The following is a 23,751-nucleotide window of genomic DNA, read 5'->3' on the forward strand; positions in this document are numbered from 1 at the left end:
CGATGACTTCAAGTCGAACACGTTCCCTGATGGTGGCCGGGATTGTGTCACTGCGAGTGATGAAGCGGTACTGGTCTGCGACGTGCTGCACAGTCACGTGCGCGAATTGCGGGAAACGCTCGACGAACCTCTGGTGCAACAAGGGGCGGTAAGATGTTGTACCCGCCCCCGCCGTTATTTCGTAGTAGGAGCGGATGATGAAGAGGTTCATTTCTTCAGTCCATTTCATCCGCTTCCTACGCGAACCTGCTGAAGTGGTCGCCACAGATTGTGGCGAAACAGCTGCAGCAGGCGGAGCTGTGCTCTTGGTCGTCGTGGCGCCTAGACGTCGAACCGCCCCACGACTAGCGGTTTCGACGCCGTGCTGTCCATTACGAGAGCCCGACCCAGTCACCAAGTCAGACGACTCCCGCCGGTTATCCGTACCGGACCTCAAATTTCTCCTTCTTCTCATTGTTGGTGGTGCATTTTATCCCTAGCTGCCAGGTGTGTAGATAGCTTCCTTAGTGAGTAATCTGCAAGACTGCAAAGTTCCTGCACTTTCCTCACCTACCCCCTGAGACGCTGCGGTGGCGTACAGCCATTCAGACTGAAGCTATCCATCCCTCCTCCTTTCACAACCGGGCTTGGGACCGGCTTCGGCGGAGTTTTATCATTATTTTTATAATATCTATGGCTGTAATATGTACGTATGTCTTGTGGTTTGGAAAAATAAGAAGGAGTATCTTGCATTTGGAGCTACATACGGATAGAAAAATGTGCATTGAAGTTTCTTACATAAGATGAACACAAAACCTTTATACCTGAATCGTGAGCTTCCGGTATTCCAACTTGTTTTTATCTGTTCTAGGTTAAGTTTTTCACATTTGCTAATAATATTAAACTCTGAGTGTGCAGCGTATGGAGTTGACGATGTGAAGCATATGAGGTTGACTATTTTTATTAGTTTGACCATTATTCCTCCCTAGCCCTTCTCACCCGTATGAACAATTGTTTGACAGTTTGTCTTAACTCCTTTCCGTCAGATTCCCTTGCCTCCCTTTCTTCCTTTGAGGAGATTTCAGCCTCCCCATGCTCCACTGGCCTATTCATCCTAGCTTTCCAATTCATTCCAACAACCTCACCATTCTTTCCTCCCACTTTCTTCCTTCATGAACCCTTGCTCTGCCTTGAATTTCAATACCACCAAAAACTTCTGGGGCCGCACTCTCGATCTTTTCCTTTCCAACCCCCCCCCCCCCGTATGTCAAAAATGACGCTCACCACCCCGCGGTTGAATTGGAAGCGTAGCTCCCTCGTTCAAAACCCAAAACCAAGCATAAATCGACTAAGTTCAACTTCCGCAAAGCCAACTTTGACGGTCTGAACCCACATATATTAAGCAACTCATCGTGTGGTCAAGCTCTAAACACTTTTTACAATATCCTGTCCGATCTCCTCTCCTGTTATGTCCCTTCTTCCCCTCCCTGCCTAAGACTGTGAAGTCAATGGTCAGAAAAGCGCGTCGAAGCTGTCCTTGCCCGCGGTAACCTAAAATCCTTTTGGTCTTACGCTCGCAATTCTCGTAATCCCACTCAATGTCTCCCTTTTTCTTTCAGCTTCGCTGACTCCACTGCCAACTCCTCACAACAGTCCTGTGACCTTCTCTGCACCTACTTCTCTTCAGTGTTTTCTCCTTCGAGCCCTCATTACACCTTCCTTGGTTGAGTTCCTCATTGATAATCTTGACCCCAATGTCGGACCTGGCCCCGATGGGCTTCCTAATCTCTTCCCCCTTAACAGTAGAAAACACATTTCTCTCCCCCTGAGTATAATCTAAAACAAAAGTCTAGATGAATTCTACTTCCCCTGGCTCTAGAAAGAGGTCCTTGTCGTCCCTATCCTCAAGAGCGGAGACCTTTCCCTTGCTGTGAACTACCGCCCCATTTCTCTTCTCTCCTTATGCTCCAAAAACCTGGAAAGATACGTCCACGACTGGTTGACCGCGCCCTTCGGTCACCTCATTATCAAAGAGCAGCATGGTTTCGTGAAACATAGATCAACGGCTTCAAACCTTCTGGTCTTTACCAACTTCGCTGCTAAATGCTTGAAGACAGGTACATGCTATTTATACTGATTTTTCCATAGCCTTTGATACTGTTGACCATAACATTCTCTTCTCTAAACTTTCATTACTATACTTCCCTCTCTCAGTCATCTCCTGACTTTCCTCTTACCTCTCATAGCGTTCCTACAAAGTTTCTTTTCGTGGTTACTCATCCCGTTCCTTCTCTCCTTCCTCTGGTGTTCCCCAAGGCTCTATACTTGGCCCGTTACTCTTCCTTTTTTTATCAATGACCTCGTCTCTATCCTTACCTGTCCATATTTGCTTTACGCAGACGACCTTAAATTGTTTGCCTCTGTTTCGTCTTCGTTGGACTGTGCTCTCTTACAGTCCAACCTTGATAATTTAGTCCGTTGGTGTTCGGTCAACAAACTAACACTGAATGTCATCAAATGCCACTGAATGTGCTATTCCCTTAAACCCTCCCCAACATCCTTTTGCTATTCTCTCAGTGGACAACTCCTTTCACTGACCAAGACCTGGGTGTAATATTCGACTAAAAACTTCGTTTCAATTCCCACTTCGTTGACATCATTAATAGAGCTTCCAAAATGTTTGGTTTTATCCTACGTTCCTCCTCCGAGATAGTGCAGGAACTTTCAGAACGTGACTTCAATTCTCGGATGAACGCGTGTGAGCTTCTTCTTGATGTCGTTCCCGAGGGTGCTATTGTTTTTTAGCGATGAAGCCCATTTTCATTTGTGTGGGTCGGTTAACAAACAAAACATGCGCTACTGGGCTGACACCAACCCTCGAGAATTGCATCAAAAGCCTTTGCATTCAGCCAAAGTCACAGTGTGGTGTGCAATTTCCTCAGCTGGAATTATTGTTCCCTGTTTTTTGAGGAAAATGAGGTTACAGTGACAGTGAATTCGGACCGGTATGTAAACATGCTACACAATTTTTTTTCCCACGGCTAGAAAATTTGGATTTGGGGGACACTTGGTTCCAACAAGACGGTGCAACAGCCCACACTTCAAGAGCATCGATGGCTATTTTCAGGGAACACTTTCCAGAGCACCTTATCTCAATTAGAGGCGATTTGGAATGGCCGGCACGCTCTCCTGATCTGTCACCTTGTGATTTTTTTCTATGGGGTTTTTCGAAATCCCGTGTTTATGTTAACCGTCCAAGAACCCTACAAGATTTGAAGACCAACATCCAAGAAGAAATTGCCAACATAACACCTGCTATGCTAACAAGAGTCATGGCAAACGCCAGAAATCGGTTTACGCAATGTATGGAGAATGGGGGATGTCACCTAACATATTTGATCTTCGAAACAATGTAAATAAAAACTTTAGACATGTACTTACATTATAAAAAATATATAAATATTTTCCGATGCATACAATAGTTTTTATTGAGTTTTGAAAAAAGGAAGTTATGCCGCCGCACCCTGTATGCAGTAAGGAATTTGTTTTCTGTGTATTGTCCTCATTAAATAAATAAACATAGTGCTTTCCATCAAATGGTTTATTTAAATCGCTTTCTAAAAAATAGAGCGCAATGGAATTTTTAACCATGTAACACGGAAATGCAATAATTGCAATGCATTTATCGCTCCTCACATTTCCTTCTTTTTTGCACCCTTTGTCCCAATCACAAGCGGGGTTGGCTCGTCGTGATTAGTTTCGCCATTTTATTTTATCAAATGTCTGATCTGGATGTAATCGCGAGGCTTTTAAATCCGCATCCAGCGTATCAAGCCACCATTGTTTCGGCTGACCTTTTTGTCGCTTACCATTGGCTTCGATGTTCAAACCAATATAGACGCCATTCACTGTCTTTTATAATCGGCCAACACTCACAACCATAGAGAGCGTCAGGACGGACGTTATTACGGTAAATTTTAGATTTGAGACGTACGTTGATATGTCAATCCCAAAGAACACCAGTTGTGGAACGCCACTTCATCCAGCTTGCGTTAATGCGTGAAGCAATTTCATAACGCAATTCCCCATTGGCTGGTATTATAGCATTGAACCGAACATTTCACAGCGATTTAAATATCTCCCGTCAATACTATCAGCCAATGTGCTCTTCACATAGGAAAACATAAAACTTTGTATACCTGAAGCGTCAAGCTTCCGGTTTCCCGACTTGTTTTTTTATTAATTTATGTGTATTCCCCATCGAAAACTCACCGGCGCATGGTGTGCATGGGAGCAGGCCGCAATATTCAGGAAGGTGTGTACCCTCGGGAACACAGCCCCTACCCCAGTTCCCTGAGGCCTAACCTACGCTTAGCTGATCCCGGAATTCACGGAAGAATTAGCGCTCGGTTCAATGCACACTGCTCGGCCAGGGCCCCGAAGGGGCTAGGTCCTGAAAGACGTCACAACTACCACTTTGGCAGAGCTAGGCTCACGTCAGCCCATCGAGCTGTCGACGGGTCTGGATAGTCTCAGTGTGTTCCGACGTGTACTGGTCATTTGCGGTTCGCTCTTCACCAAGAAGCTTTCTCGAGGCTACTACCTAGGACGCAGATATACTGCCAGCTAGGGGGTCAGAACTAATTACTCGGGTACCTGGGAGACGTTACACCCCGTGTCGTAGGCGACCCGTTAAAGGTCGTTGACGGCCCCTAAGGGTAAGAAGGAAGAGGTTAGGAAGCCCATCGGGGTCAGGTCCGACATTGGGGTCAAGATTACTAACGAGGAACTCAACCAAGGAAGGCGTAAAGTGAGAGATTGGGAGCAGTCTGTCAAAAGAGGCATAGGTGTGGAGTGGTCGAGGGAGAAAACACGGAAGAGAAGTAGATGCTGAAAAGGCCACAAGATTATTGTCGGGAGTTGGCAGTGGAGGCAGCGCAACTGATAGAAGAAGGGAGAGATTGAGTGGAATTACGAGAATAGCGAGTGTGAGCCTAAAAGGGTTTCAAGTTACTGCTCTATAAGTGCTTTTATGCGCCTTTTTGATCATTGACTTCACAGTGGTGCGCATAACCTAAAAGTGAGCAAGGTTAGCATCATTCTTAGAAGCCTGAAACTTCTCCGCAGTGCATGTTTCAGGCGAATGTTATTAAGAATTCCCGTTGTGAACCAAGTGGAGTACGAACGTAGGCGAGCAGGGGAAAAGAGATATACAGGATATAGATAATAGAGCTTGATCACACGTTGAGTTGCTTAATGTATGAACCTAGTTGAAAGACGCTAAAGCAGAGTTTAGACCGTCAAAGTTGGCTTTGCGGAAGTTGAATGATTTACGCTCGGTTTTGGAGAGAACGAGGGAGCTCCGCTTCAAGTTCAACCGCGGGGTCGTGAGCGTTAGTTTTGATGCTCGGGGAGGTTGGAGCGAGGTCGAGAAGATTTTGCTGGTATTGAAATTCAGTGAAGAGCAAGTGTTCATAAAGGAAGAAGGGAAGAATGGGAGAGATTGTTGGATGGAATTGGAAAGCCAGAATGATTAAGCCAGTGGAGCATGCGGATGTTAAAATCTCGGCGAAGGAAGAAAGGGAGGGAAGGAAATTTGACAGTAAGGAGTTAAGGCAAACTGTCAAACAATTCTTCATACAGGTGAGAAGGGCAAGCACAAAGTACGCATATACAAGATATACGAGTAATGAACGGGATGTAGTTTGGCGGGGGGACGCGATGAGTAGCACAGTCGAAAGAAAAGCCATAGGAGGTGAAGATGAGTTTGGCGTAGAGTGTATCCTTTATTGCAATTAGGATCCCAACGCCGGTGGACTTATAGCGCAGGAAGGGGAGCTTCGTTGGCGATAGGAACAATGTCAAAAATTGGAGCGGCTGTGACCTGCTAAGGAGGCTGCGGATATTGTCCCGTTGAAGGCGCGATGGAGCGAGACAGGATCGGAGGCTCGGTGGACCGTAACTCGTCGAGAAGATGTTGAGGCTACACTGATAGCCAAAATAGGATACGCCTTTTCAGAAGTCAAAGTCTCGTCGAACCAATTAGAATTAGTAGATCGTGGCATTTTTGGTACTGCACCCGTGTTGCGATTTATGTTTTCGGGGGAATTCACTGATTGTGCTTAATCGCTGGGCTTGGTTAAGACACCTTAGAAGAAGGAGAAGTAAAAACAGCTGAAGGTATAGTTGATACCGCCGGTAGAGGGACTCCTTTCGACTGTGATACCAAAGTAAAAGTCTCAATGTCGCTCTGAATTGCTGGCAAGGTCGAAGTGTGTTTATTAAACAGCTGTATCGCATTCGTCAGCGTGGAATGCAGGTCTCCAAAAATACACGAAAGTCCTGGAGGTTTAACGTGAGTACCTGCCGTGAAGGCTTAATCCCACGGCCCTCTTCGGACGCGGATTGATTTTGTGACTACAATCAGAGCCCCGACATGCAAGCACAGCGGTACTGGTTTATATTGAGTGCAGGCTCAGCATTCATACCAGTGGATGCGAGACCTATCTAACACCTCTGCCGCAACTAAGGGGTACGGCACCCGAGTTGTACAGCGCAAATCCACGCTGGAGCTCCGAGGAGCTCTGCCCGTGATGTAGGCATAACCACAACCACCATGAAACTCCCACTAGGGGGCCAACCGCAAATAACCGGGTGAAGAACACATCCCCAGGAATTCTCCTGGAGCATATGCTCTCAGAGGGCCATCCCGGTTCCCATGGTACCAGATAACCTCCGGTGAGGCTTCGTGGCAGAGCCACTTCAGATAAGTTCCTTGCAGACTCGGGTCTGATCCTCCTCGAGTACGTGGGGACGGAACTCCCCAACGGGTTAACTGGAATCAGCCCGAGGCGGAGAACCGCGACGAAACCTTTCACCAGCTAACTACCGCTCTGCGTACAACAACAAAAATACAGCAGGAATACCTAGGTATTTGATGTGGTAAGATTTCCTGGAATAATCTCTGCAATCAAGAAACTCAGATCGCGCCGATTCAGGTTGCGCATCACATGCGCGCAATCATAATTAGAGGTGACGCCATTCTTAGAAAATAAAATGCAACGGAAAGTTAAAAAAACACTGTAACTTTCAAATTGAAATCACTCAAAGAATCATTAAGAAACATGACCACTTTATAATTTTACAAACCCGAAGTAATGTCACCAGGAATGTAATAATTATGGAAACTAATTAAATGTAAATGAGGTTTTGAAACGCAATCAGTAATATATAATTGCGCAAATTATAAAAGAAAGCAAAATCAGAAGCACTCAGTTCATCGGAATGGGCAACTGTAATCGTTGAAATAATCGTGAATCAAGCCGGATTTGTCAAGACAAACGGAACTACTGATGCAATACACGCTGCGCAGTTACTCATGGAGAAACATCGTGAGAAGCATCGCTCTCTTTATATTGCATTTTTAGATCTAGAGAGAGCGTTTGACCGTGTACCACACGAAATCATCTGGTATGCTCCACGACAACATTTAGTGCCAGAAGAACTATTGCGCTGGGTCGAACTGCTCTACCAGGATCCGAAAAGTAAAGCTCGAAGTATGGTGGGTGAATCAAAACTGCTTCGTGTCTCTGCTGGTGCTCATCGAGGAAGCGTTTTCACACCACTCCTGTTTGTACTTGTTATGCACACTGTCACACGGGACATTCAACGTCCAGCGCCCTATACACTGTTTTATGCAGATAATGTTTTCCTAGCGTCCAATAGCCAAAATGATCACGAGCAACTTGTCCAAAAACGGAATGATCGCCTCATGCAATACAACCTCAGATCGAATTTGAATAAAACCAAATTTTTGACGACCGATCACCATGTAAGTTAACCCGAACGGAAATGCTGCACGCGCAAACACACCTGTGTCAGCACCACATCCAAAAGCGACGTCTGCAACTATTGGGGTCATCGGTGCAATCGATGAAATCGCATGATTGCACATTAGGCAAAATCATATTAATTTCTTTTATATTTCAAAAAATTGTAGTTAGTTGTAATTAGAATGCCAAACAGGCATGAAGTAATAAATTGTTTTTTTTAATATAACTACCCTATATTTTTATTAACTGGCGCCCGAGCAGGGACCGCTTCGCACGTGTGATTTTTTTGATAAGTCTTATCCTTAGAATCTCTAGTAACTTCGTTACATTATCGCAAAGTTTCCGCGAATTTTAAAACGATACGCGATAACCAAGTAATCGTTTTCGTGTAAACGCGAATGAAAAGTTTTCGGAGTGGAAAAGATAAAACCGGAATTAACCAAAATTTCGAAGCACGCGTGTTTTTCCTGATTTAGCCCCAAGTAGCCTTTGAATAACCAAAGGAGGCAAAAAGGACAATCGCTGATTAAGGATCCGAAGCAGTTCACCATAAAATTCGAACAAAACAAAATTTCATCCGATATGAAAGCAAGAGCGTTCTTAATGTAAGTAATTACAAATTATTATTGTAAAATTACGCCAAATTGATTTCTCTAAAAAAGCTAACCAGATTCAATTAGAATAAATTCAAAGTTTTAAAGGTTCAATTAAGAATTGTATGTTTTGTTTTACCTTATATTCATTTATTAAAGCTATTGCATTATTGTCACTAAATTGTCTTTTATATACAAAAATATTTAATTTATTTTAATTCAAAAGAAAAATACTCGAAAAGCGAATCGTTTGAATTGACATAATCAAAAGTGAAATAATTAAAAGTGATTGAATTCAGGAAGTGAATAGTGAATGAAGGGGGTCCTAAGTCCGCATCAACTTAATGCAGGACCGGACCAATTGAGGAGCAACTTACTCCTTCTTTTCTGGTGCACGGACCCCTCGCTTAGGGCTTGCACCCAAACTTTTTAAAAAAAAGTCAAGCGACGACGGCTTTACGGTTTCTTACCAGGGCAGAGGCAAATCGTCAGACGCTGCCTCACCTCTGCCCTGGGAGCAGCGTGACCGTAGCGGCTCGCAGATGTTGAATGCTCCTTTATATAATTCGTAAAACACGACATGCCTACGAATTATATTGAGCGCAAATCCGCCTTATTGACCAAAGCTGGCCAGGGCTGAAATATTCGTTTTGAGAATGAAGGGGGTCCTAAGTCCGCATCAACTTAATGCAGGACCGGACCAATTGAGGAGCAACTTACTCCTTCTTTTCTGGTCCACGGACCCCTCGCTTAGGGCTTGCACCCAAACTTTTTAAAAAAAAGTCAAGCGACGACGGCTTTACGGTTTCTTGCCAGGGCAGAGGCAAATCGTCAGACGCTGCCTCACCTCTGCCCTGGGAGCAGCGTGACCGTAGCGGCTCGCAGATGTTGAATGCTCCTTTATATAATTCGTAAAACACGACATGCCTACGAATTATATTGAGCGCAAATCCGCCTTATTGACCAAAGCTGGCCAGGGCTGAAATATTCGTTTTGAGAATGAAGGGGGTCCTAAGTCCGCATCAACTTAATGCAGGACCGGACCAATTGAGGAGCAACTTACTCCTTCTTTTCTGGTCCACGGACCCCTCGCTTAGGGCTTGCACCCAAACTTTTTAAAAAAAAAGTCAAGCGACGACGGCTTTACGGTTTCTTACCAGGGCAGAGGCAAATCGTCAGACGCTGCCTCACCTTTGCCCTGGGAGCAGCGTGACCGAAGCGGCTCGCAAATGCTAAGTGCTCCTTTATATAATTCGCAGAACACAACGCGACTACGAATTATATTGAGAGCTTGAGAGCTTGACTTTCTTTTAAAAAGTTTGGGTGCAAGCCCTAAGCGAGGGGTCCGTGGACCAGAAAAGAAGGAGTAAGTTGCTCCTCAATTGGTCCGGTCCTGCATTAAGTTGATGCGGACTTAGGACCCCCTTCATTCTCAAAACGAATATTTCAGCCCTGGCCAGCTTTGGTCAATAAGGCGGATTTGCGCTCAATATAATTCGTAGGCATGTCGTGTTTTACGAATTATATAAAGGAGCATTCAACATCTGCGAGCCGCTACGGTCACGCTGCTCCCAGGGCAGAGGTGAGGCAGCGTCTGACGATTTGCCTCTGCCCTGGTAAGAAACCGTAAAGCCGTCGTCGCTTGACTTTTTTTTGAATAGTGAATATCTGCAATCTTTTTGAATTTATCGGGAAAGGTGATCTTTTAGTTATTCAAAAATGTCGAATCCTCATAATTTGATTCAACCACCGCGATTAAATCTCGATGGCCTTGCTGATGCTTTGCCCACTTTAGAACCACCGGTTAATGGCAATCATAATGAGTCTAATAATGCTCCGAACTACGAACTGCTCCAAACTATTTCCCGAGTAGTTGAGGAAACTCTCCGTACTCAAGGGAGACAAATGTTTAGTGCATTATTGAATCCCGCATCTGACATTGGAGATGAAGTAGACGTACCAGTTAATATCAGTAATAATGAGAATCTGTCCGAAATGGATAGAATTCCTGACGTCGTTAAGAGCTTGAGGACATTTTCTGGGGAACCAGGTGAATTCAGCTCATGGCGAAAGAGCGTTGATAGAATCCTTCATATTTATGACCATCTAAGAGGCACGCCGAAATATTACGGTATACTATCGGTTATAAGAAACAAAATTGTAGGTAACGCAGATATAGCATTAGAATCGTACAATACCCCTCTGAATTTGACTAAAATCTCCAAATGTTTAAATCTGCATTACGCGGATAAAAGAGATCTTGGTACCTTAGAGTACCAGATGACAACCTTAGTCCAAGGTGCGAATACCGTTTCCCAATTCTATCAAGAAGTGTATAATCACCTATCTCTTATACTTAACAAATTAGGGTCGATTGAAATGAGTCAGGACGCGATGAATATCATGACTCAATCGTACCGCGAAAAAGCACTTGATACGTTTATCAGAGGACTAAAAGGTGATTTGCCACGGTTGCTTAGCATTCGCGAACCGGCAGACCTACCGCAGGCCTTACATTTGTGTTTCAAACTTCAAAACATGGATTATCGTGCCCAATACGCCAATAATTCCAGCACCAATCCACGGAAGGTTCTCCATAATACTCCACCTCTTGTTCCACCACGTAGAATGATGTCTATTCCTTCTAGACAGGCACCAATACCAGCCCCTAGGCGCGATTTTCATCCACAATTGGTCCATAATCCTCAAGTGCCACAGAGACCACGATTCTACTCACAAGGTTACCAACAACCCCAACATGAGGCTCCCCAAAATAAGTTACCTCCTCCTCGACCACCACGAGGACCAGTACCTATGGATGTTGACCAATCCATCAGGTCTCACGCCATAAATTATGCCAATAGACCCCAAAACCAACGTTGGCTACCAAAACGTCCCCAACAAGCCTCCCAGAGGCATCACCCTCCACCTAAGATACAAAGAGTGTACTACACAGAACCTGATGAAACCAATGATGTTGCAGAGGAACAATACGAACAAGACATGAACCAAGAGGACCTTAATTATGACCAGACCCTAACTGACTATGTGGACACTAGTGACGAACCAAGTATCGACCAATCCGAACAGCTGGACGATATCTATTTTTTAGATTAACACGCTCTTCACTCCCATATTTCGAGCATGTAGTACGAAGTGGAGAGCGTCTCAGATTTCTTGTGGACACAGGGTCTAACAAAAATTATATACAGCCTAGACACATCCGAAACCATATACCAAACAACAGAGCTTTCTACGCTAACTCCGTAGGAGGTAGCATCGAAATTACGCATCATGCATTTGTAAACTTATTTGGCCCTGATGCAACGAAAATTCAATTTTTTATCCTTCCAAGTTTGATTTCATTGGATGGTATAATTGGTAACGACACCCTTAAACAAATGAAAGCTATCATTCACACAGACGAAAACTATATGACACTTCACCCTAACTTACACATTCCTTTGAAACAGCATATCTCAGAGACTGTTAACAGCATTAACATCAGAACAACACATCTAAGCCAGGAGCAATCGAGTAGGTTAAAGTTAATCCTTAAGAATTGCTCGAAACTACTCACAGAACCCGACGAAATGTTAACGTATACTAGCACAGTAAAGGGAGAGATACGTACGAAGACCGACGACCCTGTATACTCCAGGTCATATCCCTACCCAATGGCCTTGAAAGGAGAAGTTGAGAAAGAAGTAAACAAGCTTCTCAAAGATGGAATAATAAGACCCTCCAAATCCGCTTATAATTCACCAGTTTGGATCGTTCCTAAAAAGCAAGACGCATCCGGTGAGAAAAAGTATCGAATGGTAATAGATTATCGCAAGCTCAACACGGTTACTATCCCAGAGAGATACCCCATTCCCGAAATAAGTGAAATTTTAGCGAATTTGGGCAAAAACAAATTTTTCTCTATAATCGACCTGAAGAGTGGATTCCACCAAATCCCACTCAAGGAGCGCGACATACCAAAAACGGCTTTTTCCATTAACAACGGTAAATTCGAGTTTACCCGTCTTCCGTTTGGGTTGAAGAATGCTCCGTCCATTTTTTAGAGAACCCTCGATGATATTCTCCGAGAGCACATAGGGGTGTGCTGTTACGTTTACATTGATGATATTATCATCTTTGGAAGAAACGAGGAAGAACACTTTAGTAATCTTGAAAAAGTGTTGAAAACCCTAGAAGCCTCCAACATGAAAATCCAGTCGGATAAATGCGAATTTATGAAAACGGACATAGAATTCTTAGGATTCGTAGTAAGTAAGGATGGTATCAAAACTAACCCTCAAAAGGTCCAGGCAATTGCGAATATGGCAGTACCTAAAACATTGAAAGATCTTCGATCATTTTTAGGAATGTCAGGATATTATCGGCGTTTTATTCAGGATTATGCAAAAATTGCAAAACCCCTAAAGTCTCTTTTAAGAGGGGTAGACGGACGAGTGTCCAAAAATCAATCCAAAAACAAAATCGTTCACCTCGACTCGAAAGCCTTAAATGCTTTTAATAATCTAAAAAATTGTCTTGTGTCTAAAGAAGTAGTACTGACTCATCCGAATTTTGAAAAGGAATTTCATTTAACAACAGACGCTTCTGACTACGCCATTGGTGCAGTACTCTCTCAGGATAAAAAACCCATCGTCTTCCTTTCCAGAACATTAACAAACACCGAAGAAAACTATGCTACCAATGAGAAAGAGATGCTTGCCATTATATGGGCACTGACCTCATTGCGAAGCTACCTTTATGGTTCTCGAAAGATTAAAATATACACTGACCATCAACCACTTACCTATGGTCTTAGCAATAAGAACACTAACAGTAAGATGAAAAGATGGAAAGCCATCCTAGAGGAATACAACTACGAGCTAGAGTACAAGCCGGGTAGAGCTAACGTTGTCGCAGACTCGCTTTCGCGGCCTCCTAAATCAACCCTAATCAATTCCCTTACCCCTACAGAACATAGTGATGAGAGCTCGTCACACAACCTCATCCCTACTGTCGAGTCACCCATTAATGCATTCAGGAATCAAATTATTTTAAAATTCGGCAATGAAGACAGCTACCAGCTACAAAACCCTTTTCCAAATTATTCGAGACACATATTTATCAAGGCGCAATATTCAAATAATGAATTAATAAGTATCTTCAAGCGTTACCTCAATCCTAACACCATAAATGGTCTTCTAACTGCCGAAGAGAATATGGGCCGCATCCAAGAAATTTACCCTGAACATTTCAGTAGCTACCGAATACGCTATACGCAGAAATTTGTCGAGGACGTCTCTAACGAGGCCGAGCAAGAAGAGAGAATACTACAGGTACATAAACGAGCGCACCGCAATGCCGAGGAAAATCGGTTACAGCTATTAGAGCATTTCTATTTTCCGAGAATGTCGGCAAAAATAAAAAGCATAGTAAAACGATGTTGTACTTGCAAAGTAAATAAATACGACCGACACCCTAATAAACCCTTACTAAACGCTACTCCTATCCCCGCATACGCAGGTCATACAATTCATATCGATCTCTTTAGCACTGAGGGACATAGAGTTCTAACTGCCGTCGATAAATTTTCTAAATTTGCCCAGGCTAAAATAATTGCTTCAAAATCCATCGAGGATATTAAACAACCCCTTACAGACTTACTTTTCTTTTACTGTGTGCCAGAAATCGTTGTCATCGACAATGAAGGAGCGCTTAGGTCCGCCTCCATAACCTCCTTATTAGAAGATGACCTTAAAATCCGAATCTATAAGACTCCCCCTTATAAAAGTGAGATAAATGGCCAAGTTGAACGCTGGCACAGTACGCTTACTGAGATTATGCGATGCCTAAAGGAAGAAGGACCACCTAGATCCTTCGAAAATCTCTTGCAGCGTGCTGTTTACGAATACAACCTTACTATTCACTCCACTACGGGAAAAAAACCAGTTGAGCTACATTTCGGCCGAACTCCAAGAATAGACCCAAACGAATTAGAACGAATTCGGCTATCAAATATTGAGAAATTAAGACAGAAACAACAGACGGACATAAAAAACCACAATAAGACGAGACAGCCCACTAAGCAATACGAAACTGGAGAAACTATCTACGTAAAACAAAACAAAAGAAAAGGATCAAAATTGACAGCACGATACAAACAAGAAATTGTTAAAGAAAACAATAATACAACCGTTTTAACTGAATCTGGAAAAATCATACATAAAAGCCACATACGTAACTAGTCTTCCCTTTTCAGGATCTTACCCTACTTGGTAAACGCCAAAATTGAGATTTTGGACTTCTCGAACTCCCAAATCGTCTTGTTTCACACAGGAAGAGCAAAAATACAAGACGGAAATTTTAAATTGATCCACACTATCAACATCGATCAATACGAGCGCTTCGTAACAGATATTGAACCTGTTCTTAATCTCCCAGAAGTCAGACACTATTCTTTCTCATCTCATTTATCTTAGGAGCTCAAACAAATTCAGGAATTTATTCGAAATTTAAAACCACGAAAAATTAAAAGGTCACTTGATTTTATCGGCAGTACTTGGAAATGGATTGCAGGTAATCCAGATCACGAGGATAAAAGCAAAAATTAACAATATGTTAGAAAATAATAATAGACAGGTTCTAATCAATCAAATGTACACTGAAAGAATCAATAATATTACACAAATTGCAAACGAAATTCAGAAATTATTTAAGGAAAGCAACAAAACAAATTATGATATGATATTAGATGTTAAATTCAGATTGTCAATAATTAAAGAAGAATTGAAAAATATAAACCTAGCAATTCATTGGGCAAAATTAGGTGTCGTTAACTCAATTATTTTATCGAAAATAGAAATGAAATTAGCTACTGACATTTTAGATAAAGAATTTGTACCGTACTCCACAATAGAAGAAGCTTTAGATTTCGCGGAAGTAAAAATAATAACAAATTTGTCATGTTTACTGTACATTATAAATATTCCTTTGACGACTAAGCCTATCTATGAAACATTATTAATTAAAGCTGTAAAGAAAAAACATATTATCAATTTCATCGAATTTAGTAAAATTTTGAAAAATGATGAACAAATATTTGGCGTAATTGAAAACTGTAAAAATGTAAATTCTTTAACCATTTGTAAATCGGATGAAATTTTGGATATCTCAAACACCTCTTGCATACCAAACCTGATGAAAAGCCTTACAGCCACATGCAAGACAACCACCAATGCGCACATACCAACCATTGAAGAGATTGCATCTGGTACCATTTTGCTGAACCAATTTACTGGTACAATCGAAGCTGAGCAGATAGCCCATAAACTAAACGGTACCTATTTAGTTAAAATCCATAACACGAGCTTAACGGTAAATGGAAGGACCTTTGTCAATCGCGATATAACAACGATGAATGTGCTACCTGCCATATTACAACCATCTCCAGAAGTTAACACTTACCAGGAAGTACTCTCACTACAAATGATGAAAAATCTCCATATAAACAACACCAGCGAGATTCAACTTATGCGTACCGAAACTAGCATCCATCGAATAACAACATACTCAACACTTACCATAATTGGCGTTTTTATCGCTTTCATCATTTCCTTCCAGTTATGCTTAAAATTCAAAACTAAGAATATCGTTTCAGAAATAAAGGTTAAGCAATCGACGGAACTACCATCACCGGTTCCGACATCATCGTCGTCTTCGAAATCCGATCCAGAACCGCCAACATCAATTCCAACATCAGATCCACGATCAGCAACTACCAAGGTCAGGTTCAACGACATACGATTCTTTTAGCGATTGGGGACTATCGCATTTAAAGCCGGGCGAGTTAACCCGAACGGAAATGCTGCACGCGCAAACACACCTGTGTCAGCACCACATCCAAAAGCGACGTCTGCAACTATTGGGGTCATCGGTGCAATCGATGAGATCGCATGATTGCACATTAGGCAAAATCATATTAATTTCTTTTATATTTCAAAAAATTGTAGTTAGTTGTAATTAGAATGCCAAACAGGCATGAAGTAATAAATTGTTTTTTTTAATATAACTACCCTATATTTTTATTAACTGTAACATGCAGTATGCGCTATGAAATTGCTTTACGCATTAGCGCAACCTGGATGAATTTGCGTTCCACAACTTGTGTTCTTTGCAATTGACGTATCAACGAAAGTCTCAAATCTAAAATTTACCGCAGTGTCGTCCACCTTATCGTCCTCTCTATGAATTGCAAGCAAAGCATCCAATGTCGTTAAAAACAAAATGATTATGTTGAGCCATAAGTCGACGTAGTAGGACGGGCCCCGGTTCGTTCGAGAAATGGCCAAGGGTTCCTGACGCATAAATGGCGCCGGCGCGTGAGTAAATTAGGCCGAACAAATCAAATGTGTCCGGATAGCTGAGTGGTTAGAGCGCAAGGCTGTCGTACGGAAGGTCGCGGTTCAAGTCTCACTGGTGGCAGTGGAATTTGTATCGTGATTTGACGTCGGACACCAGTCGACTCAGCTGTGAATGAGTACCTGTGTCAAATCAGGGTAATAATCTCGGGCGAGCGCAGTGCTGACCACATTGCCTCCTAGTGTACCGTTACGGTCTTGAATGAAGTGCTCTAACACACTTCAAGGCCCTGATCCAACATGGATTGTTGCGCCAACGATTATTATTATTAAATCAAATAGGTGTCTGCATGTTAAATAGTGGCACCTTCACTGGAGGTCGATTTGATGCCGAGAAAGATGTCTTCTGCCAACTTCTGGATGGAAAAACCTGTAACGTGCCTGCTGATGAATATATTATCATTGCCGGTGACCTTAATGGTCGTACCGATGAAAAGGTAGACAACAATAGGTGACCAGGGGGAAAACGGCTTGGAGCGCACAAATAGGATGGCGAGCATATAGTCGATTTTGAAAAAGATTGTCCCATCTTCCTATATAGTGGGAATAGACATTTTACCACCGTCACTGAATGCAAAGCCGTTCCCTATGAGACCGTCGCACCTTAACATCGGCCGTTGATTGTAGTCCTGCGAATTAAGCCGCTGTTGAAACGGCGTGAGTAACGCATAGACAAGATCCACAAAGCGGCCTATGCAACCGTGGTTACCAAGCCAGGTAAGCGATTCATCAACTGAAATAATTAGCTTTTCGATGAGAAAACGCCCGACAATTGATAGATAGAGTGGTTAGAGCACAAGGCTGTCGATTTTTATCGTGATTAGATGTCGGATACCAGTCGACTGTGAATGAGTACCAGAGTCAAATCAGGGTAATAATCGCGGGCGAGCATAAAGCTGACCACTTTGCTCCTATATGGTACTCTAATCCTTTAGTGTATCGCTAGCGCCTTGAATGAAGTGCTCTAACACATTTCAAGACCCTGATCCAATTGGATTGTTTCGCGAACGATTATTGTTATTATTAATTGTAAATTTACAAGAATGCAACCAAGAAACAAAGAATGCGATCGATGTCACCCCAACGATCCATTATAGAGATCTACATGATAAACTGGACACTCGGGATGGCGAGGGTAATCTGTATCATCATCATCATCCTCAACGGCGCAACAACCGGTATCCGGTCTAGGCCTGCCTTAAAAAGGAACTCCAGACATCCCGGTTTTGCGCCGAGGTCCACCAATTCGATATCCCTAAAAGCTGTCTGGCGTCCTGACCTACGCCATTGCTCCATCTTAGGCAGGGTCTGCCTCGTCTTCTTTTTCTACCATAGATATTGCCCTTATAGACTTTCCGGGTGGGATCATCCTCATCCATACGGATTAAGTGACCCGCCCACCGTAACCTATTGAGCCGGATTTTATCTATAACCGGACGGTCATGGTATCGCTCATAGATTTCGTCATTGTGTAGGCTACGGAATCGTCCATCCTCATGTAGGGGGCCAAAAATTCTTCGGATGATTCTTCTCTCGAACGCGGCCAAGAGTTCGCAATTTTTCCGAGTTTCCAAGGAATACATGAGGACTGGCAAGATCATAGTCTTGTACAGTAAGAGCTTTGACCCTATGGTGAGACTTTTCGAGCGGAACAGTCTTTATAAGCTGAAATAGGCTCTGTTGGCTGTTTGATCAGTGCGGTTTGATGTTGGTTGATTCGTCTTCGGCTGCGCTCCTGACGCTGGCACCATATATTTTGTCTTGCCTTCATTGATGTGCAGCCCAAGATCTCGCGCCGATTGCCCTCGATCTGGATGAAGGCAGCTTGTACGTCTCGGGTGGTTCTTCCCATGATGTCGATATCGTCAGCATAGGCCAGTAGTTGGGTGGACTTGAAGAGGATCGTACCTCTTGCATTTACCTCAGCATCACGGATCACTTTCTCGAAGGCCAGGTTAAAGAGGACGCATGATAGCGCATCCCTTTGTCGTAGACCGTTGTTGATGTCGAATGTTCTTGAGAGTGATCCGGCTGGTTTTATCTGGCCTCGCACATTGGTCAGGGTCAGCCTAGTCAGTCTTATTAATTTCGTCGGAATACCGAATTCTCTCATGGCCGTGTACAGTTTTACTCTGGCTATGCTATCATAGGCGGCTTTAAAGTCGATGAACAGATGATGCGACTGTTGTCCATATTCCAGCAGTTTTTCCATCGCTTGCCGGGGAGAGAAAATCTGATCTGTTGCTGATTTGCCTGGAGTGAAGCCTCTTTGGTATGATGTTCTGGGCGTATGGGACTATCCGGCCTAGCAAGATTTTCTTTTTTTTTTTTTGTGCGTGCACGGAGGTGGAAAACCTTAGAAAGACACCTCCGCCGCAGCTCCGCCGCCCGAACGGCGGAACAACAGCGGGCGCGTGTGGGATTCACACCCACTAAAAACCACCACCGGTCTCTCCAGTCCCAGCCCCGCGGGACCACCATTGAGGTATTACTTCGCGGGGTAGGTTTGCTCTTAGGCACTCATCCTTCTCCTATTTGCAGCTTTCCTCCTTCTTTGTTCCTTCTGCATCTCCTCCTGCATTTGGATGATTGCGGAGCCAACCGCAAGCCACTTCTCCTCGGACTCCAGCATCTCAGTAACCAAGCTCTCCGGGGTCCCGCTCCTGCCCAGCACCTGGTTTAAGCTCCTTCTCTCCATCGCAAATTGTGGGCAGTGAAACATCACATGCTCTGGATCCCTCGGTATGCCATCGCATCTGGGACAGTTCGGAAAATCATCCAACCCAGGCAGATACTGCCTGTAGCAACGACCGTGTCCCGTAAGGAACTGGGTAATGTGGTAGTTGGTATCCCCATGTTTTCGCTCAAGCCACACCCTAATGTTGCGAATGAGCCTGTGCGTCCACCGACCTTTCGTAGACTCGTCCCATCTGCGTTGCCAGAGATCAAGCGACTCTGACCTTGCCGCATTTCTACGCTGTGCATGCCCCTCCATATGTCTTGCGTTGTACAGGACACTCATTTCTTTGGCCAGAATGTCAACCGGAATCATGCCTGCTACCACCAATACTGCCTCATCTGATGTGGTTCTAAAAGCACTGCAAACCCTCAAAGCCATCCGCCGGTAAACCGAGTTCACTTGCTTCCGCCTCTGAGAGTTTGCAAGCGCCTCTGCCCACACAGGCGACGAGTAGAGCAGAATGGTGCGCACCACTCCGGCTAGCACCAACCTCCGGCAATGTTTCGGCCCACCAATATTTGGCAACATTTTTGCAAGTGCCGTGGTGGCACTGGCTGCCTTTTGGCATGCATACTCTAGGTGCTCCCTAAAACTCAATTTGCTGTCAATTATTACCCCCAGCTATTTGATAGCCGGCTTTGATACGACCGTATGTCCACCGACCTCCACTTTTACAGTGTTATTTTTCCTGCTTTTCGTTATTAAGACCGCTTCCGTTTTCACGTCCGCCAAGGTCAGCCCGGCCTTTTTTAGCCAGGACTTTACCGCTCTCACTGTTTCTGTTGCTTAAACCTCCGCATCTTCTGGGTGTTTTGCTGCAACAACCACAGCTAGGTCATCAGCAAAGCCAACAATCGTAGTCCCCTCTGGGACGGGAAGAGCAAGCACCCCATTATACATGATATTCCACAACAGGGGACCAAGTGCCGATCCCTGTGGTACCCCGGCTGTGACAATGTACTCTTTGGGGCCCTCATCCGTCCCGTACCAGAGAGTCTTCTCTGAGAGGTAGTTTTCCACCAAATTCGCTAAGTATCCGGGGACACCTATGTCAGCCAACGCCCGTTTAATTCTATTCCAGTTGGCCGAGTTGAATGCGTTTTTGACATCCAACGCCACCACGACACAGCAGCCGCCAGAAATTAGTGCACCTTTTGCCAGGCCACCATGTCAATTGCGTCCACCGTAGAGTGGGCGCTTCGGAAACCAAACTGGCGTTCCGACAAACCATTGCTGGCTTCGACGATGGGCAGGAGTCTGTTGTAGATGACTCTCTCCATCATCTTCCCCAATGTATCCAACAGGCAGATAGGACGATAAGACGCTGGGTTTCCAGGTGGCTTGCCAGGCTTCGGAAGCAACACCAACTTTTGCTTTTTCCACTGGCCAGGGAATATTCCTTCTTTTAGGCACGCCTCGAAGGTGTTGGCGAAAAGGTCGGGCCTAGTCTTCACTGCCAGTTTCAAAGCTCGGTTGGGGATGCATCCGAACCTGGGGCCTTGTTGTCACCGAACCTACCACATATTTCCCGCAGCTCCTCCACAGTTGCAGGCGGTATTATGCCGTCATTTAGGTGGACAAAGATTTGCCTTCCCTTATTTTCATGGTGAGGGAACAGAGTGGTAACAATCTGTTTCAGGAGGCGCGGATAGGTCACCTGGGGTGATTTCCGCAGCCTTTTCATGACCACTCTGTAAGCCTCGCCCCAAGGGTTTATGTCGGCATGGTCGCACAGCTGTTTGAAGCAGTTCTTTTTGCTCCTCCGGCTGGCTTCCTTTAGGCGGCCACGCAATTGCTTGTGTGCCTCCTCTCGGCCGTCGCCACCGGGTTTTCCCCTGAGCCTCTGGCAAAGCCTCCTTGCCCGAAAATATGCGGCTTGCAAACTTGCGATTTCGTTGTTCCACCAGTAGTTGGGTTGCCTTCTGGGCATAGTAGCATCGCATGCTTCCGTCACCCATCGAGTGATCTGGGTGGCTTTCTCTCCAGCCTTACCATTCAGGGATATGTCGGATTTGAGCACCGCGGAAAACGTGTCCCTCTCGAACGCTTTCACTGTCCAGCCAAGCATACCACCCGGCATTTTGTGAAAACTCTTTTTCGAGCTCGATCCGCCCTTGATCTCTATGCAGATTGCCTGGTGGTCGCTGTGAGTATAGTCCTCACTGACATGCCAAGCGATTCTACTGGCTAAAGTGGCACTCACGTATGTCAGGTCCACTATAGACCCCAGGCCCCTTCCCCGGAAAGTGTACGAAGACCCAACATTCGCCAGTACCACGTCCAGCTCCGCGAATGCTTCCAGGAGAACACGCCCTCTCACATTGGTTGTCCGGCTGCCCCATTCAAGAGCCCACGCATTGAAATCGCCTCCTATTATGATCAGCCAACGTCCTCTTGCATCCAAAACAAGAGCAGCAAGCATCCGCTCATACTCGACGAGTGTAGCGCTGGGTGGAGCATAGCAGCTACAGATGTGGATGCCCTTCACCTTCGCTCTGATGAAGCCCTCCTCCGGGTGCTGCATTATTTCCTGGAAGGCTTGTTCTCCACAAGTCCACAGCGCTGCTTGCCCCGTTTGGTTTTTGACCCAAACGCTACCACCGCGGTTTCGGTATGGTTCACTTAGTATGGCCACATCGATGTTTTTCTCGCGGATGGTTTGTGCGAGTAGATCCAGCGCCGCCTCGCAGTGGTTGAGGTTGATTTGTATCAACCTCATCTGCGATTTGTGCTAAGGGCTCTCCTGTATTCCGGGCACCTGCTGCTGCCTGCAATGTGCCGATGGTCCACACCCTCTTTTCCTTTGCACAGTAGACAATTTGGGTCAGTTCCGCAGTCCTTGCTGATGTGACCTTCCACTCCGCATCTCCTGCATTGCTTTGACCTGTCATTTGGGTTAGTGCATGACTTCGTAATGTGACCAAAGCCAAGGCATCTAAAGCACGTTTTAATGCCACCTGTTCCCTAAGGCGACACAAAACCCAGCCTATTCTCACTGTCCTTGCTGCTAACAGTTTGAGTGCGTTCTCCACTGGTAGGCTGATGATGGCGGTTTGTGTTCCCCCATAGGCTTTCCTTAGCGTTTTCACCACTGAATCTTGTAGTCCGGCAAGATCGAACTGTTTCTCCAACGCTTCGCGAACCTCCTCCTTCGTCGTGATTTCATCTATATATTTGCAGATTATAGTGATCTCCGGCCTGCTAGCTCTTATGTCGGCTTCCTGCCCTAAAGTCTTCCCGATTTGGCTTAAGAATTTGTCCGCGGTTACATCCTTGGATTTCTTAAGTTCCAACATAAGATCTCCCTTCTGCGACCGTCTAATACGGCTGACGTTGTCTCCCAAATTGGTGAGTTCGGGGTCTGCCTTCACTTTCCTGAGAATGTCGGCGTGTGACCCTTCGCCTCGTTTGGAAATGAAAATCACATCCGGTCTAATCTTCCTCCGATAATTTCTTTTCCGCGGTTCTACCTTCCTCCAAGCTTTCGCATCCGCCTTTGAAGGTTCAATCCCTTTTCTCGAGGTAGCCACTGCAGTATTTTCCCTGGTAGCTTCAGACGTACTTTTCATGAACTCCGCCTTTTTGGGAGTTGAGTCCTTTTTCCTTTTCGAGGTTTGCTGGCCTGTTGAGTCATTCAGCTTCTCGCGCAGATTCTTCCCCGGTTTCTCCCCTTTTGTGTTTTGAACCGGGGTCACTTGAGTTGCCTGGTTCACTTTTCCAATCGGCGACTTCCCTACTCGTTCATCCTGGGCCTTGCTGTACGTCAAACGGATGCCTCTTATCATGGCCTTTATGTTTTGGTGGATGTTCATGCGCTCCTTTATAAACTCACACAGCTCCATGATCTTTTTACCGAGGGCAGTAAAGGCAACTCCAGACTGATCATTGCCCAAAACATCGCTCGGGTGAATCGGCGTCAGTGATTCTTCCTCATCGAAGACTCCCGCTATACGCTTCCCACTGGGGGTAGCGATCGTGGGGGCTTGTGCCCGTGTGGGAGGGTATCTGCGAAAAATCGAGCTCCTTCTGAACGGATCCATCACTGGACCCAGTTCAAGTTCCTCCCGTACGCTTGTAACATTAGATGCCACAGTAGCCAAGGTTCCCACTACTGAGGCACAGCGGTCGTTGGATATCGACGGCCGGGAGCCCGCTTGCTCACTCCCAAAAACCGCCCGCACTGGGTTTCC

The sequence above is a fragment of the Hermetia illucens genome, chromosome 3, assembly GCF_905115235.1.
Source record: "Hermetia illucens chromosome 3, iHerIll2.2.curated.20191125, whole genome shotgun sequence".
NCBI classification, from domain to species: domain Eukaryota; kingdom Metazoa; phylum Arthropoda; class Insecta; order Diptera; family Stratiomyidae; genus Hermetia; species Hermetia illucens.